We start from the raw sequence: 20,610 nt of genomic DNA on the forward strand, positions 1-20,610 counted from the left end.
GATGTGTATCAAATCTAATCTGCACTGTACTTGAAACTTTTAAAAAACAACCTACAGTTTTTTCAAATATATTATGAATGACTGTAGGAAATGTGGCTTTACTGTATTTTATTAGAGATATAAAACATAGGAATCAAAATGCTTTACGTGGCCTATGCAAGTTTTATATACTTCAACTTTTAACTACTCATATGACAGGCTGAAAGCAGGGAAATATATCATTCACATGGAAATTCATATCTATGTTTTAAAAAACATTTCCCTAAAACTATATTTGCGATCATAGCAGCTCATAGCTTATCTTTAAATACATACATGGGTTATAAGCTTTCCCATGTCAAGAATAGCAAATTGATGACTACCATCATTTGATCTGGATTAAATAGATGGTTGGAAGGGGGGGGGGAGAGATTCAGTCTAGAAGCATTAGATGTATTTTAATTTCCAGCGATATAGTGAGTTTATCTGGCTAAGTTTCCAATGACCTAACTAATCGGCTTACAAACTGATACCGTATGCTGTTACAGAGAGAAAAGAAAAAAGGGATGCAGTGGTAGTAGGAAAAAAACCAAGCAGAGTAAGGAGGTCCATTTGCTTTCAGATACGATGTGGAGCCTATGCAGGTTCATCAGATTCACTGGGTCATCACCCCCATCAGTTATACCTGTTCTCCACCCGCTGCATTCACTTGCAAACACTTCCCACCTCCCTAAAATGGGACAATTTCATTTAGCCTAATGTATAGCACGAGATCATCAATTCTTAGCCAGCAGGCCTGTCCATAGTGAGGAATTAACTCTTTATTGTCAAAAGTACACTTACAAATTAGGAAAGGGCATGTCTATCTATCCCAGGTCTCTTAGTTACTCCTAGGTGTGCACCCAATGCAGCAACAGCGAGGCCCCGCCTCCAGCCTCTGCTTATGTATCTCCCCCACCTGGGCTGCATGCAAGCAGGGAATAACTCTGCCTGCATGAAGGGCCATCTTTACTGGGGGGGGGAGGGGTTTCTGTACATTCTTGGTACGGAGGAGACTGCAACTCACATCCAGTGGAGCTGTGGGCATGCGTTAGCAGAGTTCCGCAAGAAGAGAGACTATGCAGCATCAAGAATTTTTCTTTATTTACAGCAAATCAAAACAAAAAAACATGGCTAGTGTGAACAGCGTCTCACACATGCATCTTCTCTGTTCAAGAGCAGGGAACAAATAGCAGAAGAACAAAAGCACAAAGAACGGAAGTTCTCTAGTCTGAGTTTCCGTTCCCACACTTTCAGCAGTATGGAATGTAAATAAGGATCACATGATCCAGCGATGAGAGAATGAATTAGTACTGACATCCTCCCCCATTTCATGACATCATTGCTGCAGACTTTAGCAGAGTTGCAGCTTATTTACAAATACACTCAGTTGTTCTTTGTTAACAACTTTTGACAACAAATCAGCAGGAATTTCCTTTCCTGGCATATAGGACACATTTATGAGCTCCCTGTGGATACAATCCCTTGCATGACATAACTTGATCTGCAAGTATTTGGTTCTTTGCTTACACCCTTCAGAATTAAGCAAAGCTAAGCACGATTTGTTGTCCTGATAAGCCTGTATAGGACATGACACAGTATGGAATGTAAATAAGGGTCACATGATCCAGCAATGAGAGAACAAATTACTGACAAGGGGTGCGGGACACCCTGGCGCCGAATTCTGGGGGGTGCTAGGTGGGAGAGCAGGGAGAGCTCTCTGGAAAGTCTCGCTCACCAAAGCCAGGAGGTGGGGGAGTGACAGGAAAGAGCGAGAGACAGACAGAAAGAGAACACGCCTATCTAGCGACGGGAGCACGCACAGGCTCCAGAACCTTCCCAAGAAGAACTTGTATATGCACGTTCGCAAGGTCCCTCCCAGCTCCTCTAGAAATAAGGTTGCTCCCACAATGAAAGGCTGCCCAAGATGGCTCTCCATACGCATGTGCACAATGCCCACCCGTCTCATCTTTCAGACACCTCCCTATGACCGTAAGTGCATGTGTGGAGTCTTTACACCGACTCTCAATGTGTGGAGGCAGGAGAAGGAAGGGTGGAAGCCCTTGACACTACACCAGTCTAACCAGTCTCTTCCTCCTCCTGCACCTGTTCTTTACTCTCCAGTCCTGCAGCTTCTCCTGCCTCTGACTCTCATCTCCTGGCTATTGCAGGCTCTCCCAGTTCACCAGTCCTTCTTCCAAGCACTCATCTCCTGGAGCCTACTCATCTTATTTAGATATAGGAACAGTTCATTTGCAAGTAATCATGCTAGATACATTTTGTACTTCATACGGCCTGCTTTACAGTTTTGTCATGGCTGCATGCTTTCATGGGACCAGAATGTTTCATGTTTTCTGTTTGACTTCTAAAAGCCATTTGTGTCCTGCTTCAATGTTAGTGGTTAAGCTGGTTATAAAAAACTATAGTGTGATCATTTTTAGCAGCTGAACTGAACTTTCCAAGGTGTCTATTTCATGAACTTCTGATGAAATTCCATTTTATGTTGGCCCCATCTCATTTACATTTAAATCTAACCACTTTCAGACATTCTTCTGAAATGTGTGAATAGAATAGTTTAATTTCAAAAGTGGGGATTGAAGGTGAGATTGTAGAAAGTTTATACGGGCAATTTATATTCTAGTGATTGGGACACGGATATTTAAAAGGAGACCAGAGGCATTGTGATAATCAATTAATTCTGTCTGAAATGGAAACGTTAAATCTATGCTTATCACTCATGTTTTGACATTTCTTTGAAATGCAAGCGCTGTTGCATATATTTATATCTATGACTTCAGAATATAGATAAATCAGTCTTGATTCAAAATATTGTTAGAAATTGTTGTTCAGCTTTTCCTGTTTGTTTCATATATCCGGCATTAGAGGGACATTTAATATGTTAGAAGTGCAATCCTAACCTCTGATCCATGGCACTGGAGACGCTTAGGAAGAGGAAAGCATATCCCTCCACTCACATGGTGTGGGAGCTCTTCCACCACAGATGTCCTGACCTGCCATTCATAATGAGGAAAAAGAAATAATGATCACTCTGTATTCTTGAGTGGAATGGGAGAGGACTATAGCTTTTCCTGATCTGAATCATAAGGATTGCTTTTCTAATGAGTGGTTATAAATAAATAAAACACATTGCATGGCAATATGACCTGAAAGTAGGCTGTGCCACCGCAGTAGAAAAGTTGGTTTGTTAATGTATATATACATTTGCCTTCATTGGTTTAATTAAAACTGCAGATCACATATCCAGTACACATTTAATATTAATATTGTACTTTAAAAAAAAAATGCTTCACAGGTGCATTATAGCCCTATTTGCTAACGTTTGGAAAATGCTCCCATAGGATAAGAAAATACATTACCATTCCCTGAAGGCAACTTTGAAAATAGTGGATGCATGAGTATATATCTCCCTACAGATCACTATGTATCTGTGTAATTCCCTATCCAAGTCTGCAGCCTCTCAAATCAGCTCTAGAGAATTGGGGGACAATCAAGGACATTGTGGAAGGTAGTGTGGGGCACTGCAAGGGCAGAGCCCTGAGGCACCCCACAAGTGAGAGCCCAGGGGTCTGAACACTCATCCCCCCCCCACTTTCTGGACACGGTCCAGGAGGAAGGAGCAGAACCACTGTATAACAGTGCCCCCCGCTCTCAGCTCCTCTAGACAGTCCAGAAGGATGTAATGGTCGACAGCCCATCACCCAGCCCTTCCCGGCTCGCTTTTATCAGCCAGGATGGGCAAGGATCAAGGAGACAGGTGGTCAGTTTCACTCGCCCAAGCAGCCTATCCACATCCTTGGAGGTAACAGATTGGAACTGATCTCACACAAGTTAACTAGACAGAACTCTGGCACGCTCCTGCCCCGGTCCTGCTCCCACGGTGGTGTCTACCTCTTTCCGGATCTGAGCAACTTTGCAAAATCATTGCAGGAGATCTTGGGTTCCTCACCAGGCATCGGTGGTGGAAGTGGTTCTGTTAGATTGCAAACCACCTGAAAGAGTCTCCTGCTGCTGTTTTCTGCAGATGCAATAGAGGTGGTGAAGAAGGTGCTCTTCGCCATTGCTATCGCCACTTGGTAGGCTTGATGCTGAACTCTAATCCGTGTTCAGTCAGATTCAGAATGAGTTTTCTGCCGCTGGTGCTCTTGCCATCTCAGCAATTGTTTCATCTCCCTCAGTTCTGGGGGAAACCATGGGGCTGTCCGGGCTCCATGCAATTGGAGAGGGCACTTAGGAGCCAGACAGTCAATGTCCCTGGTTAACTCCGCATTCCAGCGGGCCATTAGGAAATCAGCAGAGAGGTCATCAACATGGGATAAAACATCCCCTACCACTTTTTGGAAACCATTTGGATCCATTAAGTGGCGGGGTTGGACTATATGAATCGGTCCCACCTCCCTGCGGAGCAGAAGGGGTGTGATTTTGTCTTCACATGAGTGTGTAAACTGATGACTTACATCTCACAAAATGCTTTTGCAATTTTACCTCAAAATATGCTTCATTTTAACAGAGGAAAATGCCAACCAATGGGGGTAGTGCAGCTGATGTTAAGTTTAACTTTACATTGCCAAGATAACTATGAGTAATTAGATAGATCTAAACTTTACAGCAGATACTAAGAATGACTAAGCCAAGGCCTTGATTGGCAAGGGCAGAGGAGTAAAGTAAGCTGTTCTGCATTGTACTGTGGGTAGTTATACAAGCTGTGAAATGCATAAAGAAAGCAGGATTTGAGGAGGAAGAAAACAAATGGGTAGATTTATTATTATACAGTAGTGCAATATCTCATGAAAGATGAACTTGATGAATTGCTTCACAAATCACGAAGAGTGCTAATAATGATGACAGAATTGAATACTTAGTGTTTGTAGAAAGCTGGAGATTTGTTATTTATAATATCAGCAAATTCAAAATTGGGAGAGTTCAGCATGTAGTCTCCCCTTCAACCTGAAAGTTGTTCAGAGTTCAAGCCCAGTTCATACCGAGCTCACCTGCAGCCAGATATATCTGCCAGTCCCCCCACTATCCAAGGAAATTTCCCCATGTGAGGAAAAGGGGCAGAAACCAGCAGTGGGGAGGACTCTCTGGGGACCGTGTTTCATCCTTAAGGCCTGGATACTCCTGAGCATGGATCTATTTCTGTGAAGGGCTTCAACAGCAAATAATAGGTACAGTCAAACCTCGTTCTGTGTCTGCCTCCATTTGCGTCTGCTTCAGCCAACGTCTGCGGCAAACCCGGAAGTACCGGAATGGGTTATTTCCAGGTTCGCCACTCGCACATGCTCAGAAGTGCTAAATCACGCTTTGCGCATGCACAGACGCGGCACTTTGATGTGTGTCATTTTCGGGTTGCGGCGGGGCCTCCGAAACAGATCCCCGCTGTAAGCCGAGGTTCCACTGTATAACAGGAATGAGTGGGAAGATGTTGAACTGCCCACCATAAAACTGCTGGTGTTCCAACTGAAGTGACCTCTCCCTCTCCAAACTGACACCATCAGACTATTCAACAATCATCCTTCCCTAAGAGCAGGGGTTGGGGAATCAGTAGCTCTCCAGATGTACCTATCACCTCTGGTACTGCTAGCTGGGGTTGGTCAGAGATTGAGAATAACAATATCTGAAGGGCCAAAGGTTCGCCTCCCCTGCCCTAGAGGGAGAAGAAATATGACGTTCAAACAGGTTTCCTCCATCCTGTATCTTGCCTTTACTGTTTCATTGATTTGATGTTCTATAGAAATCATTTTGTCAGGTTCTCCTGAAAAGCAGCCTATGAAATCTATAAACAAACAAACAATAGTTTAAAACTATTTCTCAGCTGGGAAGGGGGAATCAGGTTCCATAGGAGAATATTTTCCAGTGCATGCAATTTATTTTGCAATATGTAGGTCAGGAAAACAGATAAAGAAGAAACTCTTGAAGCTGATTTTTTCTGGCCTTATATTGTACATAACTAACACTAACTTCAATAGACTTGCACTTGGGTATTTCCAGAAAGGCTTATGTTGAAAACCAGTGTGTTGTAGTGGTCAGAGGGTTCCCTACTCAGCCATGAAGCTCACTGGGTGACCGAGAGATAGTCACTGCCTCTCAGTATAACCCAGGGCAGTCCAACCTCTCAGTACAAGTGGGCCACAAGAGTACTTTGACACAGAACCTGGGAACCACACACTTAATTGAATTTTGCAATATTGTTAACATTATTTCATACAGACAAGTAATATATTTAATTAAATATATATAATCAAATACACAATTAATACTATTAATTAATATATTAAGCAGATCATAGCCATTCTTTTTTTAAAAAAGAAGAGACCAAAAAGATCCAAAAACAAGGAGGCTGCAGAGCGTAAGGGGAGTTGCTGGGTGGAGGCAAGACCATGAGCAGAAAAGAGAAGGGTGAGGGAGAAAACAAGAGAGATTTTACTGGCTTTTGTTGGAACAACGAGGGCTGGGAGAGATAGGGAAAGAGCATGTAAATGAGCATCTCTTATAAAGGGACACAAAAGCAATTGTGCCAATTCATGAGTTTGGAAACTTATTTGTTTGTTACTGTAGTAATACCAAGCCTACAAGTCCATATACCTTTTTCAGTCTGAGAGACTTTGCCTCCAATGGCAGACAGAATCTTAACAATATTCTATTGAGCCATCAACTCAACCACCAATAGGTTTCCCTGACCAGCAATCTCATAGACTCCTCATGTGTTAGTTTCCTTTCACAGGGTGATGGGTGAAATCTTTGTCTTTTAAGGGTAAAAGACAAGTTGCCTGGTATTTTGATCAAATAAAAGCTCTGCAGTCATCTTGTGTTAGATTTCTGAAATTTATGGCAAGCACAGCAGAAAAATTCTCTTTATTTTTCCCCTCCTGTGTGACAGCTGAAACCTCTTCCACAGATGACTCTGTCATTATGCACCGTCTGTTTCTTTACATTAATGGGCCGCAATGTATGCAGGGAAAATTAATCTTAGGAGAGCCAACATTATTTCATGCTTCATTACATGAAATGCCTCCTAACTCTTTGATTATATGTAAAAAAATTGCCCCCGAGGAAGGAAAAAAACGCTCAAAAACCTAGCCTATGATGTACAAACTAATGAATTCTCATTAGATGAGATGCAATTTCTCATTATTTTAATTTTTCCTTACAAGAACTGAGTGTGGAAAGAAAGCTTAGCTACTGTTTCATGTGAGACTCACTTAGATGCACTTAAGTGGAATCTTATCTATAAACTGGATTGTCAATATAAACTTAGTAACGGCATTATCCTTACTAGATTATTGCTAACAATCATAAGGTTTATACAGTGGTACCTTGGGTTAAGTACTTAATTCGTTCTGGAGGTTCGTTCTTAACCTGAAACTGTTCTTAACCTGAAGCACCACTTTAGCTAATGGGGCCTCCTGCTGCTGCCGCGCTGCCGGAGCATAATTTCTGTTCGCATCCTGAAGCAATGTTCTTAACCCAAGATACTATTTCTGGGTTAGTGGAGTCTGTAACCTGAAGCGTCTGTAACCTGAAGCGTATGTAACCCGAGGTACCACTGTATAGTATATGACAAATCAAGTGCAGTTTAAAAAAAGTGTTTAATAGGATTCAACAGAGTTGTAGTAGCAACAAACTCCGCTTCACAACATATTGGTGGTGGTGATGATGATAATCCTTCCCTTTCTCCCAAAGAAACACAGGGTGGCAATCATAGCCCACATCCTAGTTGCTTCCCATCCCCAAACTAAAAAGTTCCTGAATCTGTAGCCTTTCTTTTATGAAAAAGGTGAGACCCCTAATAATAGGTATGTGGACACAATAGTTTTAGGCAAAGTTGTTGACCTCTTTTTTGTAAAATCTCAAAAAAAAAAAAAGGTTAACTGAATACCGGCTATGTCCAGAAAATTTTGGACACATGGCAACCCTAGTATAACTACAAAATACAAAATATTGTCTATTCCAAGTCACCCAACCACTGCCGCAGTGTCTTTTCTCCTGGCAGATCAAGAGGAGCAGATGACAGCAAAGGTTGCAAGGCTTTTAGCTGGGGCAATCAGAATAAGGTCCATTATTTGACTGCTGATTCAGGATCCTAAACTTTTTATTTTGTTCTCTGTATATCACAATGTTTTTTTGTTGCTATGGCTGACGCAAATAAAGTTTCATTCATTCATTCATTCATTCATTCATTCAAAAGACCATGAAATAACCTAGATTTCCAAAAGCAAGCCAACAGGTTCCCAACAGTATATTTTAATATGTTGTGTCCCCGCCCCCAACTTTGCACACACAGGGCTGTGTGTGTGTGTGTGGCTCCTACTTTTGTTCATTTAAAGAAAAAGTGTAATAAAATTATTTTAATACGGTGATGCTTCAATGTCAAAAGTTTTTCTGGGGGGTTGTAGTAGTTGTCTGCCCAGCAACTTCCCCCAAACCCCTGCTTATCCCCCTTCCACGCTGGCTGGGTTTCTTTTCTTCAAGTTATACCCTCTCCACACCCCAGTGGATGTTTTAGCTTGTGGTTACAGAAGCATGCTTACAAGGGAAGCTTCCTTTGCAGACAACTGGGAGTTAATTCAGAGCAGAGAAGAGGGAAATGGTTAAGCACTTTGCTCCATCTTTGCTTCTTTTGGTTTCCATATGGGAAAACATGTAAACACCCCAGCAATTCTGGATGAATAGTCACTGGTGTATAATCTCTCTGCAAACAAATCAGAATTAGTGCTCCATAAAAGATAAGACATAGTCTAACCTCTGTGTAAGCTTCTTGCAGACAAATCAGGATGAATGCTGAGTAAACCAGTCATCTAGAGAATCTTGATGACCACTGAGTAAATCAATAATCTATGGCAGAGATGTCCAACCGGTCGATCGCGATCTACCAGTTGGTGTGGAGTGTCCCTGGTCGATCCTGGTCAATCGGCCAAAAGGGCGGGGGGGGCGGAGCTCAACAACTTTGGTCAATCCAATGGTTAGATCACTGCCGGATTTTTTATATAGTGGGAGTAGATCACAGTCTCTTGGGAGTTGGGCATGCCTGATCTATGGCATGTGTAGTGAACTGCATCATAGGCAAATTTTAGGAAACGTGACTGGTTCTGCTGCAGTGGGCAATCAGCCTAGGGGGTGCCACAGGGTGCCACAACTATGAAGTAGTGAACTGAGCAGACCAGCAGGTGATAGGCAAAGGGCGACACCAAATTTAGGCCTTGCCACTGAAATTTGAAAGACCAAACTCCATCCCTGACTACTTGCTATTTGAAAACAGGGAAGGTTTCATTAAAAGAACAGGGCTAACTTCAGCTTTGTCCCTTCTCTTCACTACTGAGAAAATATATTAAACATATTAAAACCGACCATGCTTTCCTTCTTAAAAGAGCATTGAAAAGAGAATACCTGAGACTGAATTCATAGCCTTCATGCTTTCAGAAAGAGAGAAAAAGAATGCACTCACACAAAGAACCCAAGATGTAAAATGATTGGGTACATGGAGGTAAATAATGGGAAGGTTTCTAATCCATATTTCAGGGTCTCCAAGGGCTTGACGGTAACAGGTTTAGAATGAAAATGTTGCTAAATAACCCCAATATGTCTACCATAAAGCCATTATGCATTGTATTTATTACATGCAAATTGCCTAGGCCCTGCCAGGTCATACTGATGCAAACCTTATTGCTGAAGGTTGCCAGCACCAGTAGAGAGATAATGGAAGGAAATGCCTTAACAAATGCCTTATCCTAGTAAAACGGTACAGGAAAATGCACCAGCTGAATGCACAATTCTCTTGGTATCATTATGCTGTGCATGCAGTCAAGTTGGTTTATAGTACAGGTGCTGCTTCCTATTAGATAATGGTTCATAACTGATTTTAATAGCGTGGCTTACTGGAGCATGCTGATACAATGTTGCCTCAAGGTATTTGTCATAAATGTTGAGGAAATTCCTGTACAACATCAGAATTATGTGCTCATATAACGGTGTCCTTTTTTCATTAAAGTAGCACATGGCCATTAATTATTTGGTGGGACATTTAGTAACTCCTATAAAACCTTGCTCTTTTTTAAAATTATGTGTCACAGTCTATAGTCTACTTCCAGTGGTTTACAGCAAAGGGAGGGGGGAAATCTACGGAGTCAAAGGCATGGAATTGGGTTACATTTTTGCTTTAAAGAAAGGTTAAACTTAAAGCACATCTCACTTTATAAAAGTTCCCTCTTATTAAAGATAGACTGCTTGTAAGGTGCCATGGAAATACTGAATTGGTGGACAGTATAGTATAAATACTATAAATACATAAATAATGATTCCGTGATGTGTCAGGTTGAACATAGCCCATTGGCCATGCATATTGGTAAAACTGTCTGCAGAAACAGGAGTGGTTCTTGGGAAGTCAACCTGGTCTAGGTTCGAAAGGCACTTTACTGCTGCTGAACAGTTCTAAGTTTGGCCATGGTCTGGATGGGAAATCACTGGAAAATCACCTATGTGGCACACTACATTCAGTTCTGTCATGGACGAAAGGTGGATATAAAATGTAATAGAATAGCCAAGATCTCCACCCAGTTTTGTTCCACTTAAGTTTTAGTTTAGTGTCAATGAAAATCATTCATTCACATATTCAGAACCTTTATACATTGTGTAGTATGTGCACATAGCACATCACCACCCTCTCTTTGTGGTCATCCATGTGAGGTTACTTTCTTACTAAAATTGTGCAGCGTAATGCTAAAAGTGCAGGTTAATGCTTCTGTCTGAGTGTGAGTATGGGACTCAGCTACATTACTGTTGTCAAAAAGCAGTGTTTTGAATGCATGACAAACATGCAACACCAGAAGGTGATGTAGAGCACAAAACTTTTCTATGTGATTTTACATAGCGTTTTTTCCCCTTTGGTTATAACAATTTAATTTATGACTTATTTATAGCGTTTTTTCCTGTGTGTAGATCTACCCATGTATTTTCTAGAAAAAGAGGTGCCAGAGCTCACCATGAACTTCTCCCTTGGCTTGTTCTCTTTAAACGGCAGTGGTACCCACCTGAGAGGTGCTGGAGCTGAGTTTTGGTGAGCTCTGTCTGAAAAGAAAAGCCCCAACTGTATCTCATTTCCACTATAAATAAACAAGAAATTCATCATAGGATCAAAACCCATGTGTTCAGAATGCTACACAAAATAACATGTTCTTGCATATTCAGGATGATGGGCGGGGGCGTTGTGGTGGGGAGATGTCTTGAGGGTAAGTAGAAAAGGAAAGCCATGTGGGCAAAAAGTAGTTCGCCGCCACTATAAGATTGAGGTGTTCAGAAGGTTAATGTAGAAAGGCAGTCAGCTGAGACGTTTAAAATTCCAAGTCTGCCTTTCACAGTTTTTGTTATTACCTACCCCAGCAGCAATTTCTATGCAGGTGCTTGCTATTTCCAAAATGTTACAGATCAAGAGACCCATCTTATAAATAAATTATAAGGGATTTATTACTAGTGACCCAAATATATGGTCACAGATCTCAGGAGGTCTGCAAGGAGACACATTTCACAGTGTGCATGTGAGGTTTAGTAGCATCTTTAAAAATGCAGGTAAGCGAGATTTGCTGAACAACCAATGTAGGCTTTTTTAAAAAAAAAAATCATGTTAAATGAAGCATACTAGCATATTTCCATAAATCATTCTCATGGAGCAAATTATTCAGCAAGAAGTGCTGCGTTTTTGGGACGCAGAAGGTCACATGTCAATCAAACAAAAACTGATGAAACTAGTTAAAGATCAATTCTGTAATCAAACCTCAGCCACTTGGATAATGTTTGTGGGGAAGCAGATCTCTAAAAGATGCCAGAGAAGGCTTGTTGGAAACAGAGGGATCTTCAGTAGCTGGGGTCAAGTGATGAGTATGTGTAATGGGGTAGGATCAGAATTTATTTTATTATGTCCCAACTTTCCTAAAAAGTTCAAGGTGGCTAACAAAAGAAAGAAAGAAAATACACAAATGCAACACAAACTACAAATGCAATAAAAATCCTTAAAAGCTATCTAAAAGAAACAAGGACCCTAGATCACAGAGAAGTTAAAAACAATAGGAAAAGGGTAGGAATTGAGTCGCACGCTTCCTGAATGCTCTAACTATATATTTTGATCACTAGTAATAAGTAGATGCCTTGAAGTGTAACTGTTTAGAAATAGCCAGTGTTTACATATGGAAATTGCTTTTATTTAACTCTGACAAATTCGAAATTAGCAATTGGGAACAATAAGCATTTGGAGAATAGACTGGGCAAATGTCATAGAACTTTCTCCAACCCATGGACAGAAATGTAAATCATATAGTTGGCACATAAAGCTCTTGGTTCAATTGCTGGCATCTATAGGTAGAGTTGGGAAAGGTTTCTATATATCTATCTATCATCTATCTATCTTACGTGGTATGTATCCTGCATACTATAATAGAACATTGAGATACTTCAGAAAACAGGGCTTCTTGAAGAAGATGGGAAAACATACTGAAAGGTCACCCTGTAGCAAAAAGCCTGGTGGTGAAATAAGTCCTTGGCTATAATATTATCTTAAAGAGTCTTGCCTTGACTGTTTGATTTATGGATTCAGTCAAGCATTTTAGCTGTTTGCTAATTGTAAGTTCAAATTAGAGATGGTGCAAGACTTTGAACGAGGGGAGCTCGTATTGTGAGTCAGCCTGGTCTCGTTCTAGCTTGGCCCAACTTGAAATGGGATTTTTACCCTGTCCCCGCCATTGCCCAACTCAGGATCCCCCTCCTTCAAACAAAATAGAGCCCTGCCTAGCAGAAAACAGGTAGCTGGCAAGGTTGGGCAGGTTTCACTTCACTGATAAATGGAGCTTTCAAAGCTTGAAAAGCCCCCTGATCTGTGGCAGGACAAGGTGCTTGGAGCACCAATCTCAGCTGAGGAGAGGCTCTGTGAGTAGTGCCTGGTGACGCTCAAGATGATGATGGTGATGGGTGTGTGTTTGCTTAGGGAGAAAGGGAGGGCAAACTCACAGAGGTCACCTTTTCAGGCTTCAAGCATTCCCAGGAAATGCTTTTAAAAAAAATCTCCCTAAAACTCCAGAGGTTTTTCAAGCATTCAAAAGGAACGCTTGACAAGCACCAATGGTGTTTGGAGTGAACCAGGAAGAGAGGACTTGGCCCTTGCTATGCAGACGCTGCTTAGTGGTAATACAAAGCAGTATATCAATGCTTTAAATTGAATAAAAAACTAATTAATACTTTGCATTACTAAATAATGCAAATCAGTTCCAGGATGTTTTGCATATATGTAGTTTCCCCCTGCAGATAGATGATAGATAGATAGGTAGGTAGATAGATAGATAGATAGATAGATGATAGATGGTGCAGGAAGAAAGAATATTTTATCTGTAATGTGTCAGGAAGAGGGTAGTGGCTTTTTGTGGGCGTAAAATATGCTTATCTCAAGGAATCTGTTAGCATATCTATCTTGCAGTTAGCTGTTGACTTGTACAGTTGCTATGGTAAATATTAGTTCATTATCCCACCCTTTTTAGCATATTCATACGCATTTTTTTCTCTCTCATTCAGACTCATTGGTTTCCACTGATAATGAGAATACTCACTAAGAGGTCACTTCTGACTACACTTTTGACAAATGATAGAGTTGAAAATGTATAAACCTAGAGATAATAAACTTTGTGGCCACATTTGGATGATCATCTAAAGCTTCATAAACCATGATTTATAGCAGCACACTCCTCCATTCCTCCTCCCCTATTTAGCTTTGACTGAGCTGTGACTCGGGCTATTTTTTTAAAGTACATTTCATTAAATCCACCGTATATGCCTCTGCAGAGTCTTGTTTTATATTACAAGCTGTAGAAAACATATTCAGAAGATGCTTCCACATACTGCATGCAGGGTAAATTCATATTCTGAACCAGGATTGTGAAATTTAATGACATTTTTTCACTTGTAATTTAAAGAAAAAAATGGGGGAGGGCAGTTTCAAGTTGCCTGACATTACCCTAGTTTATGGCTTCTCTGGTTATGAAGTCACTTTTGATTGTCAAAATGTCAGGATTTTAATTCTCCCTAATGTCGTGCCTTTACTTCATCCGTGTGGTCAGTATTGCTCACCAATCCAAATACTCTCTCAATAATACTTCATAGCCAATAGAAACTGACATTATGTGCTGAAGAAGTCTGTAAATGCTTGGCACAGATTCAGATTCCATTTCCTCTCTCTCTCTCTCTCTCGGCAGTAGATGATTCTCCACCAATCTTTACATGTATTTTCAGTTGTAGCTATCAAATATATCACTTCTGTTACAGAAGCAAGCTCTTACTGTAACAGCTCCTACAGGACATCTGCTATGCTTTCATTGCTGCTGAAAGGTGACAAGTTTTACAGGATCGATGTTTCAGAGTCAAATTCTGAAATGGAAGCGGTCTTACAGTGTAGGAAAAGGATTTCTGGAGTCCTTTCTTTTGGGGCTTTTTGCCCTGCCAGACAAACCTAGATATATCCTTCTGCCATTTTCCAAAACATTCCACTCTGTCCACGATCTGTAGGGTTTGAAACAAGAATAACATTTTCGGCAATACACTCATCTTTATAGCTGCAATTCGACCCGACAAGGTAAGTTTCAATCTTGACCAAATTTCCAAATCCTTTTTAATTTCCGACCAACATTTTTCATAATTATCTTTAAATAAGTTCAGGTTTTTGGTGGACAAACATACCCCCAGGTATTTCACTTTTTTGACCACACTTAATTCTGTTTCTTTCTGGTACCCCTCTGTTTCTGTAGATGTCAAATTTTTAGCCAAGACCTTAGTTTTTTGCTTGTTCAGCTTAAATCCCGCCACCCAACCAAACTCCGAGATAAGTTCAAGAACTCTTTTTGTACTAGATTCCGGCTCCTGTAATGTTAAAACTAGGTCATCTGCAAAAGCTTTCAGTTTGTATTGTTTCACTCCGACCTCTATACCTTGCACCAGCCGGTCCTCCCTAATCATGTTCAGCAACACCTCCAGGACAGAAATAAATAAAAGAGGAGATAGAGGGCACCCCTGTCGTGTCCCTTTTTCAATTTTAAGTTCCTCCGACACCACATTGTTCACTATCAGTTTAGCTTTCTGCTCTGAATAGATTGCTTCTATTCCATTTTCAAACCCCCGCCCCACTCCCATCCCTTCCAAGTTTTTCTTCATAAACATCCAAGAGATGTTGTCAAATGCTTTCTCCGCATCAATAAAGATTAACACCGCCCTTGTGTTCCTCTTAGTCTGCAAGAGCTCCAAAATGTCAATAATATTCCTGGTGTTGTCAAACATATGTCTACCAGGGAGAAAGCCTGCTTGGTCTTTATGAATTACTTCATTTAGTACCTTTTTAAATCTACTTGCTAAAATGTCTGCAAATATTTTGTAATCCACATTCAGGAGTGAGATGGGACGGTAGTTCTTAAGCTGGGTCTTTTCCGATTCTGACTTGGGTATCAATGTGATGAATGCTTCTTTCCACGTTTCCGGTGCCCTCTTCCCCTCCATAATCTGATTGCATACCTCCATCAAAGGTTGTATCAAATAGTCCTTCAAAGTCTTATAATATTTGGAGGTAAGCCCATCCGGGCCTGGAGATTTGCCAAGTTGCATATTCTGGATGGCACCTTCAATTTCCTGTTGAGTTATTTTACAATTCAAGATTGATCTTTTATCTTGACTTATTTTAGATAGTCCATTTATCTTTAAAAATTGGTCTATCTCAAATTCTTTCTGAGGCCCCTGTGCATAGAGTTCTTTAAAGTATCTGTGGAAGCACTTCCTGATTTCTTCTGGTTTCTGAACCATTCTTCCTTCAATCTCTAGATTTGTAACCGTATTTAGCTTTTGTCTTTTTTTTTCAGCTGCCATGCTAGCAGCTTTTCCTTTCTTTTGGGCAAGTATTCTTTTGATGGTCACTAGGGAGCAAACAATCTAGCTTAGGGTCATTATGCTTAATGCATATTGTGCAGTTACAGTTCTAAATGAACTACAGCCATTGATTTTAATCCTTTCATCCCCAGCCATGGCACCCTGAACCTGCACGTCTCCCAGCACACAGCTACAAGATTCAGAAGGGAAGCTCCCATTGTTGCAAATGACCATTTTTATTCTTTTCTCTTTTTCAACCAACCCTTGTAACTGTATAGATAAGGGCCATTTATTCCAGGATGTACTGTGGCTGGGGAGGAAAGTGAACAGCCACATGCTGTATACTGAGATTCCAGTAACAGCTCCCTGCCTCTGACAGCTGTGGTTAATTTACAAAAAGCAAGATAAGTAACTGCATGCAGCAAATTAAGCTAAAATATAATTGAGGTACATATGTGCTCACTAAGGCCTTACATGATGTCCACAGGATCTCACCTCTCTGGCTGGCCCCCACTGGAATTTGGCTTCAAGGAAGCAGTCTGTTGTAGCTAATAGAATAGGTTGCTTGGTGTTTGTGGTGTGTCTGTAGTGCTTGTGACAGTTTCTTTGGTTTGCAAATGTGCCCACAGGAGCAAAAATGTTGGTGTTAGAAGGCTGGAAGCAAGGTTGCTATTCTAGCATAAAGCAGAATAGCAAAGATCGGGTGCTGCTGAATCATCATTCCCCACTCACTTTATCATCATCGCCCTGCCATGTTAAGTAGCTTGTGCTGAAGTACAGTAACTGCCCCAGTAATTAAACCTGGCTCTCCTCACCCTAGTTCAACCACCAGGAAGGATTTCAGTGGCCTAAGAAGATCAGCTACCATATTTTTTGCTCTATAGGACACACTTTTTCCCCTCCAAAAATTAAGGGGAAATGTGTGTGCGTCCTATGGAGTGAATACAGGCTCTTTGGCTTCAGTGATAGCAATGCAAAGCCTCTGAAGTGCAGAGAGAGCACTCCCTCTGCGCTCCAGAGGCTTCCCGTTGCTTTCGCTGAAGCCTGGAGAGCGAGAGGGGTCGGTGTGCACCAACCCCTCTCCAGGCTTCCAAGGTAGCCACCTGAAGCCTCCAGAGCGCAGCCGGAACTCCCACTGCGCTCCAGAGGCTTCGGGTTAATGCACCTTGAACGCACAGAATGCACCTTGTTTTAGAGGGGGAGAACAAGAAAAATAATAATCTCCCCCTCTCTGCACAGCACCCCTTCAGCGAAGCGGCAGGAGAAATGGAAGGGGCTCTGTTTCTCCTGCTGCTTCGCTGAAGGGGTGCTAAGCAGAGAGGGGGAGAATGTTTTTTTCTTGTTCTCCCCCTCTAAAACAAGGTGCGTCCTATGGTCGAGTGTGTCCTATAGAGCGAAAAATACGGTAATTCTAGGGAACTTCTGGAGCTCTTCCTGCTATCAGGTAGCTTCACTGAGTTCTGGGTGAGACCTAGGTGGAGAGTCGGCTGAAGAAGGAGCTAATATGTGGAAGTTTGAGGAAATTTTGCCCATTCCTAATTGAGATCTGTTGCTTATTTCCCCTCTCCCCACTTCTTTCTTTGCAATCCTTTTGATTATACCCCCCAGTTCCTTTCAATCTCTCTCAAGTTCCAGAGATTTCATTTCCCCCAATACTTGATCAAACCCTTATTGCTAATCGGTAAACACTTCCTGCTAGAATATGCTGACAATGCAGCTTTATTGAAACATGTCTATGCAATCACATTTCCTATTTGAGGAAATGTTTTGGCTTCTTTATCCTTTCAGTTAATCAGAATCTTTTCTGGAAAAATAGTTCCATGTCCATTTTTCTTTTTGCCGGTGCTGTTGTTGTTCCACAAAAGCTTATTACATTTACTGCTGAATGCCATCTGCTTCTAGATACTATAGATTAGTGAGAGCTGTGGCATGCCTTTTGAAAAAGGCATATAACACTGTGATGTATAGTGCACCATTATGATCCGAGATCATTTTAAACTTCTGTACTTGAATGCATTCAGCTGATCTTCTTTTTTAGAAGCTGCAGTATCAGCATGGCAAAGCCAACTCAAGTGTGAAGTGAACTTATTCTGAAGGGGGGGGAGTATTGTTATAAGATACTTATGTTGGGTGTGCTGTTCCTCATACCAGCTTCACACTGATTGAGTCCTTAAGAGGTTCCTAATTCATCTCTAGCCAAGATGGGAAAATCTTCTCACAGGGCAAAGACATCTTCGCCCTGTCAACACTCCTTGGTATGAACCAAAACAGAAGCAAATTTAAGCCTTGCTGATGTGAACAGCTGGGAGTGGGGAAGACACACACACACACACACAGAGAGAGAGAGAGAGAGAGAGAGAGAGAGAGAGAGAGAGAGATGCTACTTTCTACCTGCACTGAGACGATAATCTCATGGCAGAAGAAAATGAGGCCATATAAATCCATCCCCATGGTTTTAGAGGGGAGATTAAGGAGTGTGGGGCTCAATAGGGGGCAGACAGTAATTACAATGTCATTGAGGGAATATAAGAGAAATGGCCCCTGGGTCACTAAAACGTGATTTGTTTCTCTGTGGATGTTGTGTTATTTGTTACATTTCATAATCTTTAGCTTGATTTTCTGGCATCTCTAATATTGATTTTTCAAATACCATTAGAGGGTTTTAGACATTGTCTCTAGGCAACTGATGCTATTCTAGTATTTAAAAAACCCAAATGCTTTTAGAACAGTAAGTTCTTTTTATGGAGTAGGCAGTCCTCATTATTATTACTTCTTTCACACTGACTACAGAACTGCATATTTAGACGACTGAAGCAGTGGAAGGGGGGTGCATTACATGTTCATCCCCCCGTGTTTATGTTTTTAAATGATACATGACAATATCCCTTGTTAAGTGGTGTGTGTGGCAATAATTCTTATGTTCTTGGATGAAAACAGGTCATAAGATATCTTTTGTCAACTTGGCATATCACTGATGTCGTGGAAAGCTTTAGGGATACCTATGTAAAAAAGAAATGCCAATGCTTTCTTGAACCAAGATTTGTTCTTGGCTATATAACACATGGTTAGTGAGGAGAGAGTTCAACCATGAGCCCAGGTTAAGCTAAGATGATAATCCAAGATTTGGTTCAGCACATCGTAACACGAGATCAAAAGGGGGGGGGGACTGAAGAGGATCGTTGTGGAAAGCCACAATTTGACTTAACATGATGTCTGAACCTGGCTGTTATTTTACAATTTAATGTCAATGCCATACCTGTTGGACTCACAAGAGAGAAAACCCAAAAGGTATGGGCAATTCTTGAACATCCTGGTTACTACACATTCGTTTACAGTTTGCCTAGCAACTGGGGTATGAGAATTTATCCATGAATGGTGAACTAAAACAAACCACCAAGAAAGCCCACCCTTCACTTGTCACCTACCTTGCTTCAGACAGCAGGAGCACTCTGCAGAATATCTGAGTATACAGAAAGTCTTTGGTTGGGATAGGTATTGACTGACTACCGAATATTCATTACTTCTTTTTGAAGTTTCTTCGCAGAATTGTTTTGCGCTCTAAATTTGTTTGGCTCCAACCTGAAGCTCCTTCCTCACCCCTCTTGGCTTCCTCAATGGCTTACCTTTTCACCTTTGGATTCATCCTTGCAATTCACGTGAATTGGACCCTTCTTTTCTCTTTCTTGGAGGTGAAGTGCTATGCACTAGCATTCGGTATATCAAAATATGCTGTGTTATAAAAAAGCTCTAGTTCAATAGCATGCTGCAGTCTCTTGTGTTGTGACCTATATCATATTAATGAAATATTTCAATTAAGCTGACAGTCCCATTAACTTCAGCAGGAACCTCAAAACCCTTCTGCTACGACTGTTTGGGAATGAATATGTTGCAAGGCAAATTATAATGTTGAACATGTTTGTGGATTGGGGTTAAAATATTGATCCTCCTTCATAAAAACTTGTCAATGAGACTGAAACAGAAATGCATTAACCAGCAAAACTATTAGCTTGTTTAAACATTGGTAAAATTATAAACCAGTACAGTATTGGCTTTCATGTAGTCAGCATCAGCATTTTCTAGCATAATTTTTCAAGTGCATTGGATTTTCAACCATCACAACATTCATGGATCATATTTCCTAAGGTGAAGAAATATATTTCTGCAGATACCTAAAATAATGTTCTGGTATTTTTTTTAACCCTTTAGCCCTTTTTCACTTCATCTGTCATCAGATAAGGGAGTGTGAAAAGAACCATAGCATGGTTGTGGAGTATCTGCGTTGCAATATTATCTAGCATCCCCACAAACAAATCAGTGATTGATGAATTAAACTAGTTGTCTGGAAGCAACTGGGTCTTCCACAGTCCTTCTGCAGCACAGCACTATTTATCTTCAGCTTCAGAAGAAAGGAAGGTGGGGGGGGTGTCCCTTCCATCAGTGCATAGATTCCTAAGCCCAGAGCACAGAGCTGGCTTGTAAGTTATATTTAGATGCTTTCCTCTGCAGTAGATTTTGCCAGACATCCTAGATTTAGAGATGTTCTGTCACAAATTACATGACTTTTATAGCAAAATTGACAAGAACCCTAGAGATCCTTGTAAAAAGAATTACAGCCCATAATTCTACAGGAATAAACTGTTTGAAGGCAACTGCTTTCATGAAATATTCTGAAGTGAATAAGGTAGGAGATCT

General features: G+C 41.0%; 1 protein-coding gene across 2 annotated transcripts in view; it reads left to right on the forward strand.

Annotated features, from left to right (window-relative positions):
- CCDC102B (coiled-coil domain containing 102B) overlaps positions 1-20,610 on the forward strand; it is a 76,745-nt gene that overhangs the window by 34,571 nt on the left and 21,564 nt on the right. The window lies entirely within an intron of this gene.

This window comes from Podarcis liolepis, assembly GCF_965112155.1.
Source record: "Podarcis liolepis genome assembly, chromosome: 8".
NCBI classification, from domain to species: domain Eukaryota; kingdom Metazoa; phylum Chordata; class Lepidosauria; order Squamata; family Lacertidae; genus Podarcis; species Podarcis liolepis.